The sequence below is a fragment of the Scyliorhinus torazame genome, unplaced genomic scaffold, assembly GCF_047496885.1.
Source record: "Scyliorhinus torazame isolate Kashiwa2021f unplaced genomic scaffold, sScyTor2.1 scaffold_342, whole genome shotgun sequence".
NCBI lineage: Eukaryota > Metazoa > Chordata > Chondrichthyes > Carcharhiniformes > Scyliorhinidae > Scyliorhinus > Scyliorhinus torazame.
In genome coordinates this window covers 184,564-209,876 of record NW_027308069.1, presented here as the reverse complement: position 1 = coordinate 209,876, position 25,313 = coordinate 184,564, and the positions used below count along the sequence as shown (strand labels likewise).

Below are 25,313 nucleotides of genomic sequence, written 5' to 3'. Positions count from 1 at the left end.
CCGCTCTCCCTCTCGCTCTCCCTCTCCGTCCCGCTCTCCCTTTCCGTCCCCCTCTCCCTCTTGACGCGCTCTCCCTCTCGACGCGCTCTCCCTCTCCCTCTCCGTCTCCGACCCGCTCTCCCTCTCCGCCCCGCTCTCCCTCTCCGCCCCGCTCTCCCTCTCCGCCCCGCTCTCCCTCTCCGCCCCGCTCTCCCTCTCCGCCCCGCTCTCCCTCTCCGCCCCGCTCTCCCTCTCCGCCCCGCTCTCCCTCTCCGCCCCGCTCTCCCTCTCCGCCCCGCTCTCCCTCTCCGCCCCGCTCTCCCTCTCCGCCCCGCTCTCCCTCTCCGCCCCGCTCTCCCTCTCCGCCCCGCTCTCCCTCTCCGCCCTCTCTCTCTCCCTCCATCTCTGACCGACCCTCTCTCTCCCTCCATCTCTCTGTCCGACCCTCTCTCTCTCCCTCCATCTCTCTATCCGTCTCTCTCTCTCTCTCCCTCCATCTCTCTGTCCGACCCTCTCTCTCCCTCCATCTCTCTATCCGACCCTCTCTCTCTCTCCCTCCATCTCTGTCCGACCCTCTCTCTCTCCCTCCATCTCTCTGTCTGACCCTCTCTCTCCCTCCATCTCTCTGTCCGACCCTCTCTCTCCCTCCCTCCATCTATCCCTCCAACCCTCTCTCCTTCCCTCCCTCCCTTTCCGACCTTCCCACCATCACTCTCCGACCTTCCCTCCCTCCCTCTCCGACCTTCCCTCCCTCCCTCTCCGACCTTCCCTCCCTCCCTCTCCGACCTTCCCTCCATCCCTCTCCGACCTTCCGACCCCCGACCTCTCTGACCCGCTCTCCCTCTCCGACCCCCGCCCTCTCCGACCCCCGCCCTCTCCAACCCGCTCTCCCTCTCCGTCCCGCTCTCCCTCTCCGTCCCGCTCTCCCTCTCCGCCCCGCTCTCCCTCTCCGACCTTCCCTCCATCCCTCTCCGACCTTCCGACCCCCGCCCTCTCTGACCCGCTCTCCCTCTCCGACCCCCGCCCTCTCCGACCCCCGCCCTCTCCGACCCGCTCTCCCTCTCCGTCCCGCTCTCCCTCTCCGTCCCGCTCTCTCTCTCAGTCCCGCTCTCCCTCTCGCTCTCCCTCTCCGTCCCGCTCTCCCTTCCCGTCCCGCTCTCCCTCTCCGTCCCGCTCTCCCTTCCCGTCCCGCTCTCCCTCTCGACGCGCTCTCCCTCTCCCTCTCCGTCTCCGCCCCGCTCTCCCTCTCCGCCCCGCTCTCCCTCTCCGCCCCGCTCTCCCTCTCCGCCCCGCTCTCCCTCTCCGCCCCGCTCTCCCTCTCCGCCCCGCTCTCCCTCTCCGCCCCGCTCTCCCTCTCCGCCCCGCTCTCCCTCTCCGCCCCGCTCTCCCTCTCCGCCCCGCTCTCCCTCTCCGCCCCGCTCTCCCTCTCCGCCCCGCTCTCCCTCTCCGCCCCGCTCTCCCTCTCCGCCCCGCTCTCCCTCTCCGCCCCGCTCTCCCTCTCCGCCCCGCTCTCCCTCTCCGCCCCGCTCTCCCTCTCCGCCCCGCTCTCCCTCTCCGCCCCGCTCTCCCTCTCCGACCCGCTCTCCCTCTCCGACCCGCTCTCCCTCTCCGACCCGCTCTCCCTCTCCGACCCGCTCTCCCTCTCCGTCCCGCTCTCCCTCTCCGTCCCGCTCTCCCTCTCCGTCCCGCTCTCCCTCTCCGTCCCGCTCTCCCTCTCCGTCCCGCTCTCCCTCTCCGACCCGCTCTCCCTCTCCGACCCGCTCTCCCTCTCCGACCCGCTCTCCCTCTCCGACCCGCTCTCCCTCTCCGTCCCGCTCTCCCTCTCCGTCCCGCTCTCCCTCTCCGTCCCGCTCTCCCTCTCCGTCCCGCTCTCCCTCTCCGTCCCGCTCTCCCTCTCCGTCCCCCTCTCCCTCTCCGACCCGCTCTCCCTCTCCGACCCGCTCTCCCTCTCCGACCCGCTCTCCCTCTCCGACCCGCTCTCCCTCTCCGACCCGCTCTCCCTCTCCGACCCGCTCTCCCTCTCCGACCCGCTCTCCCTCTCCGACCCGCTCTCCCTCTCCGACCCGCTCTCCCTCTCCGACCCGCTCTCCCTCTCCGACCCGCTCTCCCTCTCCGACCCGCTCTCTCTCCCTCCATCTCTCTGTCCAACCCTCTCTCCATCCGACCCTCTCTCCCTCCCTCTATCTCTCTGTCCGACCCTCTCTCTCTCTCCCACCGTCTCTGTCCGACCCTCTCTCTCCCTCCATCTCCCTCTCCGACCCTCTCTCTGTCTCCCTCCATCTCTCCCTCCGGCCCTCTCTCTCCCTCCATCTCTGTTCGACCGTCTCTCTCTCCCTCCATCCATATCTCTGGCCAACCCTCTCTCCCTCCCTCCATCTCTCTGTCTGACCACACTCTCTCTCTCTCTCCCTCCATCTCTGTCTGACCCTCTCTCCTTGCCTTCATCTCTGTCCGTCCCTCCTTCTCTCCCACCATCTCTCAGTCCGACCCTCCCTCCCTCCATCTCCCTGTCCGTCCCTCCTCCTCTCCCACCATCTCTGTCCGTCCCTCCTTCTCTCCCTCCATCTCTGTCCGTCCCTTCCCTCCCTCCATCTCTGTCCAACCGTCTCTCTCTCCATCCCTCCCTCCATCTCTGTCCGACCCTCTCCCCACTCCACCCATCTCTCCCTTCCACCATCTCTCTCTCCGACCCTCTTTCCCTCCCTCCATCTCTGTCCGATCCCCCCTCACTCTCCCTGCATCTCTGTCCGACCCTCTCTCCCTCCCTCCATCTCTCTGTCCGACCCTCTCTCCCTCCCTCCATCTCTCTGTCCGACCCTCTCTCTCTCCCTCCATCTCTGTCCGACCATCTCTCTCCCTCCATCTCTCTGTCCGACCCTCTCTCTCTCCCTCCATCTCTCTATCCGTCTCTCTCTCTCTCTCCCTCCATCTCTCTGTCCGACCCTCTCTCTCCCTCCATCTCTCTATCCGACCCTCCCTCCATCTCTCTGTCCGACCCTCTCTACCTCCCTCCATCTCTCTGTCCGACCCTCTCTCTCCCTCCATCTCTGTCCGACCCTCTCTCTCCCTCCATCTCGCTATCCAACCCTCACTCTCTCCCTCCATCTCTGCCCGACCCTCTCTCTCCCTCCATCTCTCTATCCGACCCTCTCTCTCTCCCTCCATCTCTGTCCGACCCTCTCTACCTCCCTCCATCTCTCTGTCCGACCCTCCCTCCATCTCTCTGTCCGACCCTCTCTACCTCCCTCCATCTCTCTGTCTGACCCTCTCTCTCCCTCCATCTCTGTCCGACCCTCTCTCTCCCTCCATCTCGCTATCCAACCCTCACTCTCTCCCTCCATCTCTGCCCGACCCTCTCTCTCCCTCCATCTCTCTATCCGACCCTCTCTCTCTCCCTCCATCTCTGTCCGACCCTCTCTCTCTCCCTCCATCTCTATCCGACCCTCTCTCTCTCCCTCCATCTCTCTGTCCGACCCTCTCTCTCCCTCCATCTCTCTATCCGACCCTCTCTCTCTCCCTCCATCTCTGTCCGACCCTCTCTCTCTCCCTCCATCTCTGTCCGACCCTCTCTCTCTCCCTCCATCTCTCTGTCCGACCCTCTCTCTCCCTCCATCTCTCTGTCCGACCCTCTCTCTCCCTCCATCTCTCTATCCGACCCTCTATCTCTCCCTCCATCTCCCTGTCCGACCCTGTCCCGCACGCTCAGTCTCCATCTGCCTCTCTTTCCCTTCCGGCCCTCCATCTCGCCACCCGGCTCACCGTTCCCCTCTGTCTGTGCCCTCTCTCTCACCCTTGGTGTCTCCCCTGCGCCCGCTCCCCTCTCCTCCTCCGCCCCTCTCCGGCAGCATCACGGGCCGGTCCATTGTGCCGGAGAGAGGAGGAGCGAAGCAGTGGCTCCGACAGTGACTGGGCGACACTGGTGCCGTCGCGCGTGACCGCAGGTACTTACGTCACTCTTGGCGTCCGGGGAAGGCTCCTGGGGGTTCAGACACGCGTGGGCCACCTTGATGACGTGTTCCAGCTTCCGGGGCTGCTCCTCCACCTTGGCAGCAAGGAAGAGCGCGGCCGGAGCGATGTTCTGTGAGAATAACGGCAGCGTCTCAGTCTGAGACCGTAACAGTGAGGGTACTGTCAGTGTGATACAGTCTGATACCGTAACAGGGAGCACACTGTCAGTGTGATACAGTCTGATACCGTAACAGGGAGCACACTGTCAGTGTGATACAGTCTGATACCGTAACAGTGAGCACAGTCAGTGTGATACAGTCTGATACCGTAACAGGGAGCACACTGTCAGTGTGATACAGTCTGATACAGCAACAGTGAGGGTACTGACAGTGTGATACAGTAACAGTGAGCGCACTGTCAGTGTGATAGTCTGATACAGTAACAGTGAGCGCACTGTCAGTGTGATACAGTCTGATACAGTAACAGTGAGCACACTGTCAGTGTGATACAATCTGATACAGTAACAGTGAGCACTGTCAGTGTGATACAGTCTGATACAGTAACAGGGAGCGCATGGTCAGTGTGATACAGTAACAGTGAGCACACTGACAGTGTGATAGTCAGATACAGTAAGTGAGCACACTGTCAGTGCAATACAGTAACAGTGAGCGCACTGTCAGTGTGATACAGTCTGATACAGTAACAGTGAGCACAGTCAGTGTGATACAGTAAGTGAGGACACTGACAGTGTGATACAGTCTGATACAGTAACAGTGAGTACTGTCAGTGTGATACAGTAACAGTGAGCACTGTCAGTGTGATACAGTAACAGTGAGCACACTGACAGTGTGATACAGTCTGATACAGTAACAGTGAGCACTGTCAGTGTGATACAGTCTGATACAGTAACAGGGAGCGCACGGTCAGTGTGATACAGTAACAGTGAGGACACTGACAGTGTGATAGTCAGATACAGTAAGTGAGCACACTGTCAGTGCAATACAGTAACAGTGAGCGCACTGTCAGTGTGATAAGTCTGATACAGTAACAGTGAGCACAGTCAGTGTGATACAGTAACAGTGAGCACACTGACAGTGTGATACAGTCTGATACAGTAACAGTGAGCACTGTCAGTCTGATACAGTCTGATACAGTAACAGTGAGGGTACTGTCAGTGTGATACAGTCTGATACAGTAACAGGGAGCGCACTGTCAGTCTGATACAGTCTGATACAGTAATAGTGAGCACACTGTCAGTGTGATACAGTCTGATACAGTAGTAGTGAGCGCAGTCAGTGTGTTACAGTCTGATACAGTAACAGTGAGCACTGTCAGTCTGATACAGTAATAGTGAGCACACTGTCAGTGAGATACAGTCTGATACAGTAACAGTGAGCACACTGTCAGTGTGATACAGTCTGATACAGTAACAATGAGCGCACTGTCAGTGTGATACAGTCTGATACAGTAACAGGGAGCGCACTGTCAGTCTGATACAGTCTGATACAGTAACAGTGAGCGCACTGTCAGTGTGATACAGTCTGATACCGTAACAGTGAGCACACAGTCAGTGTGATACAGTCTGATACAGTAGTAGTGAGCGCACTGTCAGTGTGTTACAGTCTGATACAGTAACAGTGAGCACTGTCAGTCTGATACAGTCTGATACAGTAATAGTGAGCGCACTGTCAGTGAGATACAGTCTGATACAGTAACAGTGAGCGCACTGTCAGTCTGATACAGTCTGATACAGTAACAGTGAGCACTGTCAGTCTGATACAGTCTGATACAGTAATAGTGAGCACGCTGTCAGTGAGATACAGTCTGATACAGTAACAGTGAGCACACTGTCAGTGTGATACAGTGATACAGTAACAATGAGCGCACTGTCAGTGTGATACAGTCTGATACAGTAACAGGGAGCGCACTGTCAGTCTGATACAGTCTGATACAGTAACAGTGAGCACACTGTCAGTGTGATACAGTCTGATACAGTAACAGTGAGCGCACTGCCAGTGTGATCCAGTCTGATACAGTAACAGTGAGCACACTGTCAGTGTGATAGTCTGATACAGTAACAGTGAGCGCACAGACAGTGTGATACAGTAACAGTGAGCACACTGTCAGTGTGATACAGTCTGATACAGTAACAGTGCGCACACAGTCAGTGTGTTACAGTCTGATACAGTAACAGTGAGCACACTGCCAGTGTGATCCAGTCTGATACAGTAACAGGGAGCACACTGTCAGTGTGATACAGTCTGATACAGTAACAGCGAGCACACTGTCAGTGTGATAGTCTGATACAGTAACAGTGAGCACACTGACAGTGTGATGCAGTCTGATACAGTAACAGTGAGCACAGTCAGTCTGATATAGTAACAGTGAGCGCACTATCAGTGTGATAGTCTGATACAGTAACAGTGAGCACACTGTCAGTGTGATACAGTAACAGTGAACGCACTGTCAGTGTGATAGTCTGATACAGTAATAGTGAGCGCACTGTCAGTGTGATAGTCTGATACAGTAACAATAAGCACACTGACAGTGTGATAGTCTGATACAGTAATAGTGAGCGCACTGTCAGTGTGATAGTCTGATACAGTAACAATAAGCACACTGACAGTGCGATACAGTCTGATACAGTAACAGTGAGCACACTGTCAGTGTGATAGTCTGATACAGTAACAGTGAGCACAGTCAGTCTGATACAGTAACAGTGAGCACACTGTCAGTGTGATACAGTCTGATACAGTAATAGTGAGCACACTGTCAGTGTGATACAGTCTGATACAGTAACAGTGAGCAGTCAGTCTGATACAGTAACAGTGAGCACACTGTCAGTGTGATACAGTCTGATACAGTAACAGTGAGCACAGTCAGTCTGATACAGTAACAGTGAGCACACAGTCAGTGTGATAGTCTGATACAGTAACAGTGAGCACACTGTCACTGTGAGACAGTAACAGTGAGCACACTGTCAGTGTGATAGTCTGATACAGTAACAGTGAACGCACTGTCAGTGAGATACAGTCTGATACAGTAACAGTGAGCACACAGTCAGTGTGTTACAGTCTGATACAGTAACAGTGAGCAAACTGGAAGTGTGATCCAGTCTGATACAGTAACAGTGAGCACACTGTCAGTGTGATACAGTCTGATACAGTAACAGCGAGCACACTGTCAGTGTGATACAGTCTGATACAGTAACAGTGAGCACACTGACAGTGTGATAGTCTGATACAGTAACAGTGAGCACAGTCAGTCTGATACAGTAACAGTGAGCACACTGTCAGTGTGATACAGTCTGATACAGTAACAGTGAGCACAGTCAGTCTGATACAGTAACAGTGAGCACACTGTCAGTGTGATACAGTCTGATACAGTAATAGTGAGCACACTGTCAGTGTGATACAGTCTGATACAGTAACGGTGAGCACAGTCAGTCTGATACAGTAACAGTGAGCACACTGTCAGTGTGATACAGTCTGATACAGTAACAGTGAGCACAGTCAGTCTGATACAGTAACAGTGAGCACACAGTCAGTGTGATAGTCTGATACAGTAACAGTGAGCACACTGTCAGTGTGATAGTCTGATACAGTAACAGTGAGCACACTGTCAGTGAGATACAGTCTGATACAGTAACAGTGAATGCACTGTCAGTGTGATACAGTAATAGTGAGCAAACTGTCAGTGTGATACAGTAATAGTGAGCACACTGTCAGTGTGATACAGTCTGATACAGTAACAGTGAGCAGTCAGTCTGATACAGTAACAGTGAGCACACTGTCAGTGTGATACAGTCTGATACAGTAACAGTGAGCACAGTCAGTCTGATACAGTAACAGTGAGCACACTGTCAGTGTGAGACAGTAACAGTGAGCACACTGTCAGTGTGATAGTCTGATACAGTAACAGTGAGCGCACTGTCAGTGAGATACAGTCTGATACAGTAACAGTGAGCGCACTGTCAGTGTGATACAGTCTGATACAGTAACAGTGAGCGCACTGTCAGTGAGATACAGTCTAATACAGTAACAATAAGCACACTGACAGTGTGATACAGTCTGATACAGTAACAGTGAGCACACTGTCAGTGTGATACAGTCTGATACAGTAACAGTGAGCACAGTCAGTCTGATACAGTAACAGTGAGCACACAGTCAGTGTGATAGTCTGATACAGTAACAGTGAGCACATTGTCGGTGTGATACAGTCTGATACAGTAACAGTGAGCACACTGTCAGTGTGATACAGTAGCAGTGAGCACACTGTCAGTGAGATACAGTCTGATACAGTAACAGTGAGCGCACTGTCAGTGTGATACAGTCTGATACAGTAACAGTGAGCGCACTGTCAGTGAGATACAGTCTGATACAGTAACAGTGAGCACACTGTCAGTGTGATATAGTCTGATACAGTAACAGTGAGCACACTGTCAGTGTGATACAGTCTGATAGAGTAATAGTGAGCACACATCAGTGTGATACAGTCTGAAACAGGAACAGTGAGCACTGTCAGTGATACAATCTGATACAGTAGCAGTGAGCACAGTCAGTGTGATACAGTCGGATACAGCAACAGTGAGCACACTGTCAGTCATACAGTCTGATACAGTAACAGTGAGTGCACTGTCAGTGTGTTAGTCTCATACAGTAACAGTGAGCGCACTGACAGTCTGATACAGTAACAGTGAGCACTGTCAGTGAGATACAGTCTGATACAGTAACAGTGAGCGCACAGTCAGTGTGATACAGTAACAGTGAGCACACTGTTGGTGTGATACAGTCTGATTCAGTAACAGTGAGCACACTGCCGGTGTGATACAGTCTGATACAGTAACAGTGAGCGCACTGTCAGTGTGATACAGTCTGATACATAACAGTGAGCACACAGTCAGTGTGATACAGTCTGATACAGTAACAGTGAGCACACTGTCAGTGAGATACAGTCTGATACAGTAACAGTGAATGCACTGTCAGTGTGATACAGTAATAGTGAGCACACTGTCAGTGTGATAGAGTAATAGTGAGCACACTGTCAGTGTGATACAGTCTGATACAGTAACAGTGAGCACACTGTCAGTGTGATACAGTCTGATACAGTAACAGTGAGCACACTGTCAGTGTGATACAGTCTGATCCAGGTACAGTGAGCACACTGTCAGTGTGATACAGTCTGATACAGTAACATTGAGCACACTGTCAGTGTGATACAGTAACAGTGAGCACACTGCCAGTGTGATCCAGTCTGATACAGTAACAGGGAGCACACTGTCAGTGTGATACAGTCTGATACAGTAACAGCGAGCACACTGTCAGTGTGATAGTCTGATACAGTAACAGTGAGCACACTGACAGTGTGATACAGTCTGATACAGTAACAGTGAGCACAGTCAGTCTGATATAGTAACAGTGAGCGCACTATCAGTGTGATAGTCTGATACAGTAACAGTGAGCACACTGTCAGTGTGATACAGTAACAGTGAACGCACTGTCAGTGTGATAGTCTGATACAGTAATAGTGAGCGCACTGTCAGTGTGATAGTCTGATACAGTAACAATAAGCACACTGACAGTGTGATAGTCTGATACAGTAATAGTGAGCGCACTGTCAGTGTGATAGTCTAATACAGTAACAATAAGCACACTGACAGTGCGATACAGTCTGATACAGTAACAGTGAGCACACTGTCAGTGTGATAGTCTGATACAGTAACAGTGAGCACAGTCAGTCTGATACAGTAACAGTGAGCACACTGTCAGTGTGATACAGTCTGATACAGTAATAGTGAGCACACTGTCAGTGTGATACAGTCTGATACAGTAACAGTGAGCACAGTCAGTCTGATACAGTAACAGTGAGCACACTGTCAGTGTGATACAGTCTGATACAGTAACAGTGAGCACAGTCAGTCTGATACAGTAACAGTGAGCACACAGTCAGTGTGATAGTCTGATACAGTAACAGTGAGCACACTGTCAGTGTGAGACAGTAACAGTGAGCACACTGTCAGTGTGATAGTCTGATACAGTAACAGTGAGCGCACTGTCAGTGAGATACAGTCTGATACAGTAACAGTGAGCACACAGTCAGTGTGTTACAGTCTGATACAGTAACAGTGAGCACACTGCCAGTGTGATCCAGTCTGATACAGTAACAGTGAGCACACTGTCAGTGTGATACAGTCTGATACAGTAACAGCGAGCACACTGTCAGTGTGATACAGTCTGATACAGTAACAGTGAGCACACTGACAGTGTGATACAGTCTGATACAGTAACAGTGAGCACAGTCAGTCTGATACAGTAACAGTGAGCACACTGTCAGTGTGATACAGCCTGATACAGTAACAGTGAGCACAGTCAGTCTGATACAGTAACAGTGAGCACACTGTCAGTGTGATAGTCTGATACAGTAATAGTGAGCACACTGTCAGTGTGATACAGTCTGATACAGTAACAGTGAGCAGTCAGTCTGATACAGTAACAGTGAGCACACTGTCAGTGTGATACAGTCTGATACAGTAACAGTGAGCACAGTCAGTCTGATACAGTAACAGTGAGCACACAGTCAGTGTGATAGTCTGATACAGTAACAGTGAGCACACTGTCAGTGTGAGACAGTAACAGTGAGCACACTGTCAGTGTGATAGTCTGATACAGTAACAGTGAGCGCACTGTCAGTGAGATACAGTCTGATGCAGTAACAGTGAGCGCACTGTCAGTGTGATACAGTCTGATACAGTAACAGTGAGCGCACTGTCAGTGAGATACAGTCTGATACAGTAACAATAAGCACACTGACAGTGTGATACAGTCTGATACAGTGACAGTGAGCACACTGTCAGTGTGATACAGTCTGATACAGTAACAGTGAGCAGTGAGTCTGATACAGTAACAGTGAGCACACTGTCAGTGTGATAGTCTGATACAGTAACAGTGAGCACAGTCAGTCTGATACAGTAACAGTGAGCACACTGTCAGTGTGATACAGTCTGATACAGTAACAGTGAGCACAGTCAGTCTGATACAGTAACAGTGAGCACACAGTCAGTGTGATAGTCTGATACAGTAACAGTGAGCACACTGTCAGTGTGAGACAGTAACAGTGAGCACACTGTCAGTGTGATAGTCTGATACAGTAACAGTCAGCGCACTGTCAGTGAGATACAGTCTGATGCAGTAACAGTGAGCGCACTGTCAGTGTGATACAGTCTGATACAGTAACAGTGAGCGCACTGTCAGTGTGATACAGTCTGATACAGTAACAGTGAGCACACTGTCAGTGTGATACTGTCTGATACAGTAACAGTGAGCAGTCAGTCTGATACAGTAACAGTGAGCACACAGTCAGTGTGAGAGTCTGATACAGTAACAGTGAGCACACTGTCAGTGTGAGACAGTAACAGTGAGCACACTGTCAGTGTGATAGTCTGATACAGTAACAGTGAGCGCACTGTCAGTGAGATACAGTCTGATACAGTAACAGTGAGCGCACTGTCAGTGTGATACAGTCTGATACAGTAACAGTGAGCGCACTGTCAGTGAGATACAGTCTAATACAGTAACAATAAGCACACTGACAGTGTGATACAGTCTGATACAGTAACAGTGAGCACACTGTCAGTGTGATACAGTCTGATACAGTAACAGTGAGCACAGTCAGTCTGATACAGTAACAGTGAGCACACAGTCAGTGTGATAGTCTGATACAGTAATAGTGAGCACATTGTCGGTGTGATACAGTCTGATACAGTAACAGTGAGCACACTGTCAGTGTGATACAGTAACAGTGAGCGCACTGTCAGTGAGATACAGTCTGATACAGTAACAGTGAGCGCACTGTCAGTGAGATACAGTCTGATACAGTAACAGTGAGCACACTGTCAGTGTGATATAGTCTGATACAGTAACAGTGAGCACACTGTCAGTGTGATACAGTCTGACACAGTACTGGTGAGCACACATCAGTGTGATACAGTCTGAAACAGTAACAGTGAGCACTGTCAGTGATACAATCTGATACAGTAGCAGTGAGCACAGTCAGTGTGATACAGTCGGATACAGCAACAGTGAGCACACTGTCAGTCATACAGTCTGATACAGTAACAGTGAGCGCACAGTCAGTGTGATAGTCTGATACAGTAACAGTGAGCGCATGGTCAGTGTGATACAGTCTGATACAGTAACAGTGAGTGCACTGTCAGTGTGATAGTCTCATACAGTAACAGTGAGCGCACTGTCAGTCTGATACAGTAACAGTGAGCACACTGTCAGTGTGATACAGTCTGATACAGTAACAGTGAGCACACTGTCAGTGTGATAGTCTGATACAGTAACAGTGAGCACTGTCAGTGAGATACAGTCTGATACAGTAACAGTGAGCGCACAGTCAGTGTGATACAGTAACAGTGAGCACACTGTTGGTGTGATACAGTCTGATTCAGTAACAGTGAGCACACTGCCGGTGTGATACAGTCTGATACAATAACAGTGAGCGCACTGTCAGTGTGATACAGTCTGATACATAACAGTGAGCACACAGTCAGTGTGATACAGTCTGATACAGTAACAGTGAGCACACTGTCAGTGAGATACAGTCTGATACAGTAACAGTGAATGCACTGTCAGTGTGATACAGTAATAGTGAGCACACTGTCAGTGTGAAACAGTAATAGTGAGCACACTGTCAGTGTGATACAGTCTGATACAGTAACAGTGAGCACACTGTCAGTGTGATACAGTCTGATACAGTAACAGTGAGCACACTGTCAGTGTGATAGTCTGATACAGTAACAGTGAGCACTGTCAGTGAGATACAGTCTGATACAGTAACAGTGAGCGCACAGTCAGTGTGATACAGTAACAGTGAGCACACTGTTGGTGTGATACAGTCTGATTCAGTAACAGTGAGCACACTGCCGGTGTGATACAGTCTGATACAGTAACAGTGAGCGCACTGTCAGTGTGATACAGTCTGATACATAACAGTGAGCACAGTCAGTGTGATACAGTCTGATACAGTAACAGTGAGCACACTGTCAGTGAGATACAGTCTGATACAGTAACAGTGAATGCACTGTCAGTGTGATACAGTAATAGTGAGCACACTGTCAGTGTGATACAGTAATAGTGAGCACACTGTCAGTGTGATACAGTCTGATACAGTAACAGTGAGCACACTGTCAGTGTGATACAGTCTGATCCAGGTACAGTGAGCACACTGTCAGTGTGATACAGTCTGATACAGTAACATTGAGCACACTGTCAGTGTGATACAGTAACAGTGAGCACACTGCCAGTGTGATCCAGTCTGATACAGTAACAGGGAGCACACTGTCAGTGTGATACAGTCTGATACAGTAACAGTGAGCACACTGACAGTGTGATACAGTCTGATACAGTAACAGTGAGCACAGTCAGTCTGATATAGTAACAGGGAGCGCACTATCAGTGTGATAGTCTGATACAGTAACAGTGAGCACACTGTCAGTGTGATACAGTAACAGTGAACGCACTGTCAGTGTGATAGTCTGATACAGTAATAGTGAGCGCACTGTCAGTGTGATAGTCTAATACAGTAACAATAAGCACACTGACAGTGCGATACAGTCTGATACAGTAACAGTGAGCACACTGTCAGTGTGATAGTCTGATACAGTAACAGTGAGCACAGTCAGTCTGATACAGTAACAGTGAGCACACTGTCAGTGTGATACAGTCTGATACAGTAATAGTGAGCACACTGTCAGTGTGATACAGTCTGATACAGTAACAGTGAGCACAGTCAGTCTGATACAGTAACAGTGAGCACACTGTCAGTGTGATACAGTCTGATACAGTAACAGTGAGCACAGTCAGTCTGATACAGTAACAGTGAGCACACAGTCAGTGTGATAGTCTGATACAGTAACAGTGAGCACACTGTCAGTGTGAGACAGTAACAGTGAGCACACTGTCAGTGTGATAGTCTGATACAGTAACAGTGAGCGCACTGTCAGTGAGATACAGTCTGATACAGTAACAGTGAGCACACAGTCAGTGTGTTACAGTCTGATACAGTAACAGTGAGCACACTGCCAGTGTGATCCAGTCTGATACAGTAACAGGGAGCACACTGTCAGTGTGATACAGTCTGATACAGTAACAGCGAGCACACTGTCAGTGTGATAGTCTGATACAGTAACAGTGAGCACACTGACAGTGTGATACAGTCTGATACAGTAACAGTGAGCACAGTCAGTCTGATATAGTAACAGTGAGCGCACTATCAGTGTGATAGTCTGATACAGTAACAGTGAGCACACTGTCAGTGTGATACAGTAACAGTGAACGCACTGTCAGTGTGATAGTCTGATACAGTAATAGTGAGCGCACTGTCAGTGTGATAGTCTGATACAGTAACAATAAGCACACTGACAGTGTGATAGTCTGATACAGTAATAGTGAGCGCACTGTCAGTGTGATAGTCTAATACAGTAACAATAAGCACACTGACAGTGCGATACAATCTGATACAGTAACAGTGAGCACACTGTCAGTGTGATAGTCTGATACAGTAACAGTGAGCACAGTCAGTCTGATACAGTAACAGTGAGCACACTGTCAGTGTGATACAGTCTGATACAGTAATAGTGAGCACACTGTCAGTGTGATACAGTCTGATACAGTAACAGTGAGCACAGTCAGTCTGATACAGTAACAGTGAGCACACTGTCAGTGTGATACAGTCTGATACAGTAACAGTGAGCACAGTCAGTCTGATACAGTAACAGTGAGCACACAGTCAGTGTGATAGTCTGATACAGTAACAGTGAGCACACTGTCAGTGTGAGACAGTAACAGTGAGCACACTGTCAGTGTGATAGTCTGATACAGTAACAGTGAGCGCACTGTCAGTGAGATACAGTCTGATACAGTAACAGTGAGCACACAGTCAGTGTGTTACAGTCTGATACAGTAACAGTGAGCACACTGCCAGTGTGATCCAGTCTGATACAGTAACAGTGAGCACACTGTCAGTGTGATAGTCTGATACAGTAACAGCGAGCACACTGTCAGTGTGATACAGTCTGATACAGTAACAGTGAGCACACTGACAGTGTGATACAGTCTGATACAGTAACAGTGAGCACAGTCAGTCTGATACAGTAACAGTGAGCACACTGTCAGTGTGATACAGCCTGATACAGTAACAGTGAGCACAGTCAGTCTGATACAGTAACAGTGAGCACACTGTCAGTGTGATACAGCCTGATACAGTAACAGTGAGCACAGTCAGTCTGATACAGTAACAGTGAGCACACTGTCAGTGTGATAGTCTGATACAGTAACAGTGAGCACACTGTCAGTGTGATACAGTCTGATACAGTAACAGTGAGCACAGTCAGTCTGATACAGTAACAGTGAGCACACAGTCAGTGTGATAGTCTGATACAGTAACAGTGAGCACACTGTCAGTGTGAGACAGTAACAGTGAGCACACTGTCAGTGTGATAGTCTGATACAGTAACAGTGAGCGCAGTCAGTGAGATACAGTCTGATGCAGTAACAGTGAGCGCACTGTCAGTGTGATACAGTCTGATACAGTAACAGTGAGCGCACTGTCAGTGAGATACAGTCTGATACAGTAACAATAAGCACACTGACAGTGTGATACAGTCTGATACAGTGACAGTGAGCACACTGTCAGTGTGATACAGTCTGATACAGTAACAGTGAGCAGTGAGTCTGATACAGTAACAGTGAGCACACTGTCAGTGTGATACAGTCTGATACAGTAACAGTGAGCACAGTCAGTCTGATACAGTAACAGTGAGCACACTGTCAGTGTGATACAGTCTGATACAGTAACAGTGAGCACAGTCAGTCTGATACAGTAACAGTGAGCACACAGTCAGTGTGATAGTCTGATACAGTAACAGTGAGCACACTGTCAGTGTGAGACAGTAACAGTGAGCACACTGTCAGTGTGATAGTCTGATACAGTAACAGTCAGCGCACTGTCAGTGAGATACAGTCTGACGCAGTAACAGTGAGCGCACTGTCAGTGTGATACAGTCTGATACAGTAACAGTGAGCGCACTGTCAGTGAGATACAGTCTGATACAGTAACAATAAGCACACTGACAGTGTGATACAGTCTGATACAGTAACAGTGAGCACACTGTCAGTGTGATACTGTCTGATACAGTAACAGTGAGCAGGCAGTCTGATACAGTAACAGTGAGCACACAGTCAGTGTGATAGTCTGATACAGTAACAGTGAGCACACTGTCAGTGTGAGACAGTAACAGTGAGCACACTGTCAGTGTGATAGTCTGATACAGTAACAGTGAGCGCACTGTCAGTGAGATACAGTCTGATACAGTAACAGTGAGCGCACTGTCAGTGTGATACAGTCTGATACAGTAACAGTGAGCGCACTGTCAGTGAGATACAGTCTAATACAGTAACAATAAGCACACTGACAGTGTGATACAGTCTGATACAGTAACAGTGAGCACACTGTCGGTGTGATACAGTCTGATACAGTAACAGTGAGCACACTGTCAGTGTGATACAGTAACAGTGAGCGCACTGTCAGTGAGATACAGTCTGATACAGTAACAGTGAGCACACTGTCAGTGTGATATAGTCTGATACAGTAACAGTGAGCACACTGTCAGTGTGATACATTCTGACACAGTACTGGTGAGCACACATCAGTGTGATACAGTCTGAAACAGTAACAGTGAGCACTGTCAGTGATACAATCTGATACAGTAGCAGAGAGCACAGTCAGTGTGATACAGTCGGATACAGCAACAGTGAGCACACTGTCAGTCATACAGTCTGATACAGTAACAGTGAGCGCACAGTCAGTGTGATAGTCTGATACAGTAACAGTGAGCGCATGGTCAGTGTGATACAGTCTGATACAGTAACAGTGAGTGCACTGTCAGTGTGATAGTCTCATACAGTAACAGTGAGCGCACTGTCAGTCTGATACAGTAACAGTGAGCACACTGTCAGTGTGATAGTCTGATACAGTAACAGTGAGCACTGTCAGTGAGATACAGTCTGATACAGTAACAGTGAGCGCACAGTCAGTGTGATACAGTAACAGTGAGCACACTGTTGGTGTGATACAGTCTGATTCAGTAACAGTGAGCACACTGCCGGTGTGATACAGTCTGATACAATAACAGTGAGCGCACTGTCAGTGTGATACAGTCTGATACATAACAGTGAGCACACAGTCAGTGTGATACAGTCTGATAAAGTAACAGTGAGCACACTGTCAGTGAGATACAGTCTGATACAGTAACAGTGAATGCACTGTCAGTGTGATACAGTAATAGTGAGCACACTGTCAGTGTGAAACAGTAATAGTGAGCACACTGTCAGTGTGATACAGTCTGATACAGTAACAGTGAGCACACTGTCAGTGTGATACAGTCTGATACAGTAACAGTGAGCACACTGTCAGTGTGATAGTCTGATACAGTAACAGTGAGCACTGTCAGTGAGATACAGTCTGATACAGTAACAGTGAGCGCACAGTCAGTGTGATACAGAAACAGTGAGCACACTGTTGGTGTGATACAGTCTGATTCAGTAACAGTGAGCACACTGCCGGTGTGATACAGTCTGATACAGTAACAGTGAGCGCACTGTCAGTGTGATACAGTCTGATACATAACAGTGAGCACAGTCAGTGTGATACAGTCTGATACAGTAACAGTGAGCACACTGTCAGTGAGATACAGTCTGATACAGTAACAGTGAATGCACTGTCAGTGTGATACAGTAATAGTGAGCACACTGTCAGTGTGATACAGTCTGATACAGTAACAGTGAGCACACTGTCAGTGTGATACAGTCTGATACAGTAACAGTGAGCACACTGTCAGCGTGATACAGTCTGATCCAGGTACAGTGAGCACACTGTCAGTGTGATACAGTCTGATACAGTAACATTGAGCACACTGTCAGTGTGATACAGTAACAGTGAGCACACTGCCAGTGTGATCCAGTCTGATACAGTAACAGGGAGCACACTGTCAGTGTGATACAGTCTGATACAGTAACAGCGAGCACACTGTCAGTGTGATAGTCTGATACAGTAACAGTGAGCACACTGACAGTGTGATACAGTCTGATACAGTAACAGTGAGCACAGTCAGTCTGATATAGTAACAGTGAGCGCACTATCAGTGTGATAGTCTGATACAGTAACAGTGAGCACACTGTCAGTGTGATACAGTAACAGTGAACGCACTGTCAGTGTGATAGTCTGATACAGTAATAGTGAGCGCACTGTCAGTGTGATAGTCTGATACAGTAACAGTGAGCACACTGTCAGTGTGATACAGTAACAGTGAACGCACTGTCAGTGTGATAGTCTGATACAGTAATAGTGAGCGCACTGTCAGTGTGATAGTCTGATACAGTAACAATAAGCACACTGACAGTGTGATAGTCTGATACAGTAATAGTGAGCGCACTGTCAGTGTGATAGTCTAATACAGTAACAATAAGCACACTGACAGTGCGATACAGTCTGATACAGTAACAGTGAGCACACTGTCAGTGTGATAGTCTGATACAGTAACAGTGAGCACAGTCAGTCTGATACAGTAACAGTGAGCACACTGTCAGTGTGATACAGTCTGATACAGTAATAGTGAGCACACTGTCAGTGTGATACAGTCTGATACAGTAACAGTGAGCACAGTCAGTCTGATACAGTAACAGTGAGCACACTGTCAGTGTGATACAGTCTGATACAGTAACAGTGAGCACAGTCAGTCTGATACAGTAACAGTGAGCACACAGTCAGTGTGATAGTCTGATACAGTAACAGTGAGCACACTGTCAGTGTGAGACAGTAACAGTGAGCACACTGTCAGTGTGATAGTCTGATACAGTAACAGTGAGCGCACTGTCAGTGAGATACAGTCTGATACAGTAACAGTGAGCACACAGTCAGTGTGTTACAGTCTGATACAGTAACAGTGAGCACACTGCCAGTGTGATCCAGTCTGATACAGTAACAGTGAGCACAGTCAGTGTGATAGTCTGATACAGTAACAGCGAGCACACTGTCAGTGTGATACAGTCTGATACAGTAACAGTGAGCACACTGACAGTGTGATACAGTCTGATACAGTAACAGTGAGCACAGTCAGTCTGATACAGTAACAGTGAGCACACTGTCAGTGTGATACAGCCTGATACAGTAACAGTGAGCACAGTCAGTCTGATACAGTAACAGTGAGCACACTGTCAGTGTGATACAGTCTGATACAGTAATAGTGAGCACACTGTCAGTGTGATACAGTCTGATACAGTAACAGTGAGCACAGTCAGTCTGATACAGTAACAGTGAGCACACTGTCAGTGTGATACAGTCTGATACAGTAACAGTGAGCACAGTCAGTCTGATACAGTAACAGTGAGCACAGTCAGTGTGATAGTCTGATACAGTAACAGTGAGCACACTGTCAGTGTGAGACAGTAACAGTGAGCACACTGTCAGTGAGATACAGTCTGATGCAGTAACAGTGAGCGCACTGTCAGTGTGATACAGTCTGATACAGTAACAGTGAGCGCACTGTCAGTGAGATACAGTCTGATACAGTAACAATAAGCACACTGACAGTGTGATACAGTCTGATACAGTAACAGTGAGCACACTGTCAGTGTGATACAGTCTGATACAGTAACAGTGAGCAGTCAGTCTGATACAGTAACAGTGAGCACACTGTCAGTGTGATACAGTCTGATACAGTAACAGTGAGCACAGTCAGTCTGATACAGTAACAGTGAGCACACAGTCAGTGTGATAGTCTGATACAGTAACAGTGAGCACACTGTCAGTGTGAGACAGTAACAGTGAGCACACTGTCAGTGTGATAGTCTGATACAGTAACAGTGAGCGCACTGTCAGTGAGATACAGTCTGATACAGTAACAGTGAGCGCACTGTCAGTGTGATACAGTCTGATACAGTAACAGTGAGCGCACTGTCAGTGAGATACAGTCTAATACAGTAACAATAAGCAGACTGACAGTGTGATACCGTCTGATACAGTAACAGTGAGCACACTGTCAGTGTGATACAGTCTGATACAGTAACAGTGAGCACAGTCAGTCTGATACAGTAACAGTGAGCACACAGTCAGTGTGATAGTCTGATACAGTAACAGTGAGCACATTGTCGGTGTGATACAGTCTGATACAGTAACAGTGAGCACACTGTCAGTGTGATACAGTAACAGTGAGCGCACTGTCAGTGAGATACAGTCTGATACAGTAACAGTGAGCGCACTGTCAGTGAGATACAGTCTGATACAGTAACAGTGAGCACACTGTCAGTGTGATATAGTCTGATACAGTAACAGTGAGCACACTGTCAGTGTGATACAGTCTGATACAGTACTGGTGAGCACACATCAGTGTGATACAGTCTGAAACAGTAACAGTGAGCACTGTCAGTGATACAATCTGATACAGTAGCAGTGAGCACAGTCAGTGTGATACAGTCGGATACAGCAACAGTGAGCACACTGTCAGTCATACAGTCTGATACAGTAACAGTGAGCGCACTGTCAGTGTGATAGTCTGATACAGTAACAGTGAGCGCATGGTCAGTGTGATAGTCTCATACAGTAACAGTGAGCGCACTGTCAGTCTGATACAGTAACAGTGAGCACACTGTCAGTGTGATAGTCTGATACAGTAACAGTGAGCACTGTCAGTGAGATACAGTCTGATACAGTAACAGTGAGCGCACAGTCAGTGTGATACAGTAACAGTGAGCACACTGTTACATAGATTACATAGAACATACAGTGCAGAAGGAGGCCATTCGGCCCATCGAGTCTGCACCGACCCACATTAATCCCTCACTTCCACCTTATCCCCGCAACCCAATAACCCCTCCCAACCCTTATGGACACTACGGGTAATTTAGCATGGCCAATCCACCTAACCTGCACATCTTTGGACTGTGGGAGGAAACCGGAGCACCCGGAGGAAACCCACGCGGACACAGGGAGAACGTGCAAACTCCGCACAGACAGTGACCCAGCGGGGAATCGAACCTGGGACCCTGGCGCTGTGAAGCCACAGTGCTAATCACTTGTGCTACCGTGCTGCCCCTGTTGGTGTGATACAGTCTGATACAGTAACAGTGAGCGCACTGTCAGTGTGATACAGTCTGATACATAACAGTGAGCACACAGTCAGTGTGATACAGTCTGATACAGTAACAGTGAGCACACTGTCAGTGAGATACAATCTGATACAGTAACAGTGAATGCACTGTCAGTGTGATAAAGTAATAGTGAGCACACTGTCAGTGTGATACAGTAATAGTGAGCACACTGTCAGTGTGATACAGTCTGATACAGTAACAGTGAGCACACTGTCAGTGTGATACAGTCTGATACAGTAACAGTGAGCACACTGTCAGTGTGATACAGTCTGCTCCAGGTACAGTGAGCACACTGTCAGTGTGATAGTCTGATACAGTAACATTGAGCACACTGTCAGTGTGATACAGTAACAGTGAGCACACTGTCAGTGTGATACAGTCTGATAGAGGAACAGTGAGCACACTGTGTGATACAGTCTGATACAGTAACAGTGAGTGCACTGTTAGTGTGATACAGTCTGATACAGTAACAGTGAGCACTGTCAGTGAGATAGTCTGATACAGTAACAGTGAGCACTGTCAGTGTGATACAGTATGATACAGTAACATTGAGCACACTGTCAGTGTGATACAGTCTGATACAGTAACAGTGAGTGCACTGTCAGTGTGATACAGTCTGATACAGTAACATTGAGCACACTGTCAGTGTGATACAGTCTGATACAGTAACAGTGAGTGCACTGTCAGTGTGATACAGTCTGATACAGTAACATTGAGCACACTGTCAGTGAGATACAGTCTGATCCAGTAATAGTGAGCACACTGTCAGGGTGAAACAGTCTGATACAGTAAAAGTGAGCACACTGTCAGTGTGAGACAGTCTGATACGGTAATAGTGAGCGCACCATCAGTGTGATACAGTCTGATACAGTAACAGTGAGCACACAGTCAGTGTGATACAGTCTGATACAGTAATAGTGAGCACACTGTCAGTGTGATACAGTCTGATACAGTAAGTGAGTGCACTGTCAGTGTGATACAGTCTGATTCAGTAACAGTGAGCACTGTCAGTGTGATACAGTCTGATACAGTAACAGTGAGCACTGTCAGTGAGATACAGTCTGATACAGTAACAGTGAGCACTGTCAGTGAGATACAGTCTGATACAGTAACAGTGAGCGCACTGTCAGTGTGATACAGTCTGATACAGTAACATTGAGCACACTGTCAGTGTGATACAGTCTGATTCAGTAACAGTGAGCACACTGTCTGTGTGATACAGTAACAGTGAGCGCACTGTCAGTGTGATACAGTAACAGTGAGCGCACTGTCAGTGTGATACAGTAACAGTGAGCACTGTCAGTGTGATACAGTAACAGTGAGCACTGTCAGTGTGATACAATCTGATACAGTAACATTGAGCGCACTGTCAGTGAGATACAGTCTGATCCAGTAATAGTGAGCACACTGTCAGTGTGTTACAGTCTGATACAGTAACAGTGAGCACACTGCCAGTGTGATCCAGTCTGATACAGTAACAGTGAGCACACTGTCAGTGTGATACAGTCTGATACAGTAACAGCGAGCACACTGTCAGTGTGATACAGTCTGATACAGTAACAGTGAGCACACTGACAGTGTGATACAGTCTGATACAGTAACAGTGAGCACAGTCAGTCTGATACAGTAACAGTGAGCACACTGTCAGTGTGATACAGCCTGATACAGTAACAGTGAGCACAGTCAGTCTGATACAGTAACAGTGAGCACACAGTCAGTGTGATACAGTCTGATACAGTAATAGTGAGCACACTGTCAGTGTGATACAGTCTGATACAGTAACAGTGAGCACAGTCAGTCTGATACAGTAACAGTGAGCACACTGTCAGTGTGATACAGTCTGATACAGTAACAGTGAGCAGTCAGTCTGATACAGTAACAGTGAGCACAGTCAGTGTGATAGTCTGATACAGTAACAGTGAGCACACTGTCAGTGTGAGACAGTAACAGTGAGCACACTGTCAGTGAGATACAGTCTGATGCAGTAACAGTGAGCGCACTGTCAGTGTGATACAGTCTGATACAGTAACAGTGAGCGCACTGTCAGTGAGATACAGTCTGATACAGTAACAATAAGCACACTGACAGTGTGATACAGTCTGATACAGTAACAGTGAGCACACTGTCAGTGTGATACAGTCTGATACAGTAACAGTGAGCAGTCAGTCTGATACAGTAACAGTGAGCACACTGTCAGTGTGATACAGTCTGATACAGTAACAGTGAGCACAGTCAGTCTGATACAGTAACAGTGAGCACACAGTCAGTGTGATAGTCTGATACAGTAACAGTGAGCACACTGTCAGTGTGAGACAGTAACAGTGAGCACACTGTCAGTGTGATAGTCTGATACAGTAACAGTGAGCGCACTGTCAGCGAGATACAGTCTGATACAGTAACAGTGAGCGCACTGTCAGTGTGATACAGTCTGATACAGTAACAATAAGCACACTGACAGTGTGATACAGTCTGATACAGTAACAGTGAGCACAGTCAGTGTGATACAGTCTGATACAGTAACAGTGAGCACAGTCAGTCTGATACAGTAACAGTGAGCACACAGTCAGTGTGATAGTCTGATACAGTAACAGTGAGCACATTGTCGGTGTGATACAGTCTGATACAGTAACAGTGAGCACACTGTCAGTGTGATACAGTAACAGTGAGCGCACTGTCAGTGAGATACAGTCTGATACAGTAACAGTGAGCGCACTGTCAGTGAGATACAGTCTGATACAGTAACAGTGAGCACACTGTCAGTGTGATATAGTCTGATACAGTAACAGTGAGCACACTGTCAGTGTGATACAGTCTGATACAGTACTGGTGAGCACACATCAGTGTGATACAGTCTGAAACAGTAACAGTGAGCACTGTCAGTGATACAATCTGATACAGTAGCAGTGAGCACAGTCAGTGTGATACAGTCGGATACAGCAACAGTGAGCACACTGTCAGTCATACAGTCTGATACAGTAACAGTGAGCGCACTGTCAGTGTGATAGTCTGATACAGTAACAGTGAGCGCATGGTCAGTGTGATAGTCTCATACAGTAACAGTGAGCGCACTGTCAGTCTGATACAGTAACAGTGAGCACACTGTCAGTGTGATACAGTCTGATACAGTAACAGTGAGCACACTGTCAGTGTGATAGTCTGATACAGTAACAGTGAGCACTGTCAGTGAGATACAGTCTGATACAGTAACAGTGAGCGCACAGTCAGTGTGATACAGTAACAGTGAGCACACTGTTGGTGTGATACAGTCTGATACAGTAACAGTGAGCGCACTGTCAGTGTGATACAGTCTGATACATAACAGTGAGCACACAGTCAGTGTGATACAGTCTGATACAGTAACAGTGAGCACAGTCAGTCTGATACAGTAACAGTGAGCACACAGTCAGTGTGATAGTCTGATACAGTAACAGTGAGCACACTGTCAGTGTGATAGTCTGATACAGTAACAGTGAGCACACTGTCAGTGAGATACAGTCTGATACAGTAACAGTGAATGCACTGTCAGTGTGATACAGTAATAGTGAGCAAACTGTCAGTGTGATACAGTAATAGTGAGCACACTGTCAGTGTGATACAGTCTGATACAGTAACAGTGAGCAGTCAGTCTGATACAGTAACAGTGAGCACACTGTCAGTGTGATACAGTCTGATACAGTAACAGTGAGCACAGTCAGTCTGATACAGTAACAGTGAGCACACTGTCAGTGTGAGACAGTAACAGTGAGCACACTGTCAGTGTGATAGTCTGATACAGTAACAGTGAGCGCACTGTCAGTGAGATACAGTCTGATACAGTAACAGTGAGCGCACTGTCAGTGTGATACAGTCTGATACAGTAACAGTGAGCGCACTGTCAGTGAGATACAGTCTAATACAGTAACAATAAGCACACTGACAGTGTGATACAGTCTGATACAGTAACAGTGAGCACACTGTCAGTGTGATACAGTCTGATACAGTAACAGTGAGCACAGTCAGTCTGATACAGTAACAGTGAGCACACAGTCAGTGTGATAGTCTGATACAGTAACAGTGAGCACATTGTCGGTGTGATACAGTCTGATACAGTAACAGTGAGCACACTGTCAGTGTGATACAGTAGCAGTGAGCACACTGTCAGTGAGATACAGTCTGATACAGTAACAGTGAGCGCACTGT

General features: G+C 48.1%; 1 long non-coding RNA gene across 1 annotated transcript in view; it reads right to left on the bottom strand.

Annotated features, from left to right (window-relative positions):
* Positions 1-3,927: 3,927 nt before the first annotated feature.
* Positions 3,928-25,313, bottom strand: part of LOC140406186 (uncharacterized) — a 202,703-nt gene continuing 181,317 nt past the window's right edge. Inside the window, exon 3 of the long non-coding RNA XR_011939072.1 lies at positions 3,928-4,057. This is a non-coding gene — a long non-coding RNA (uncharacterized lncRNA). The remainder of the gene's footprint in view (positions 4,058-25,313) is intronic.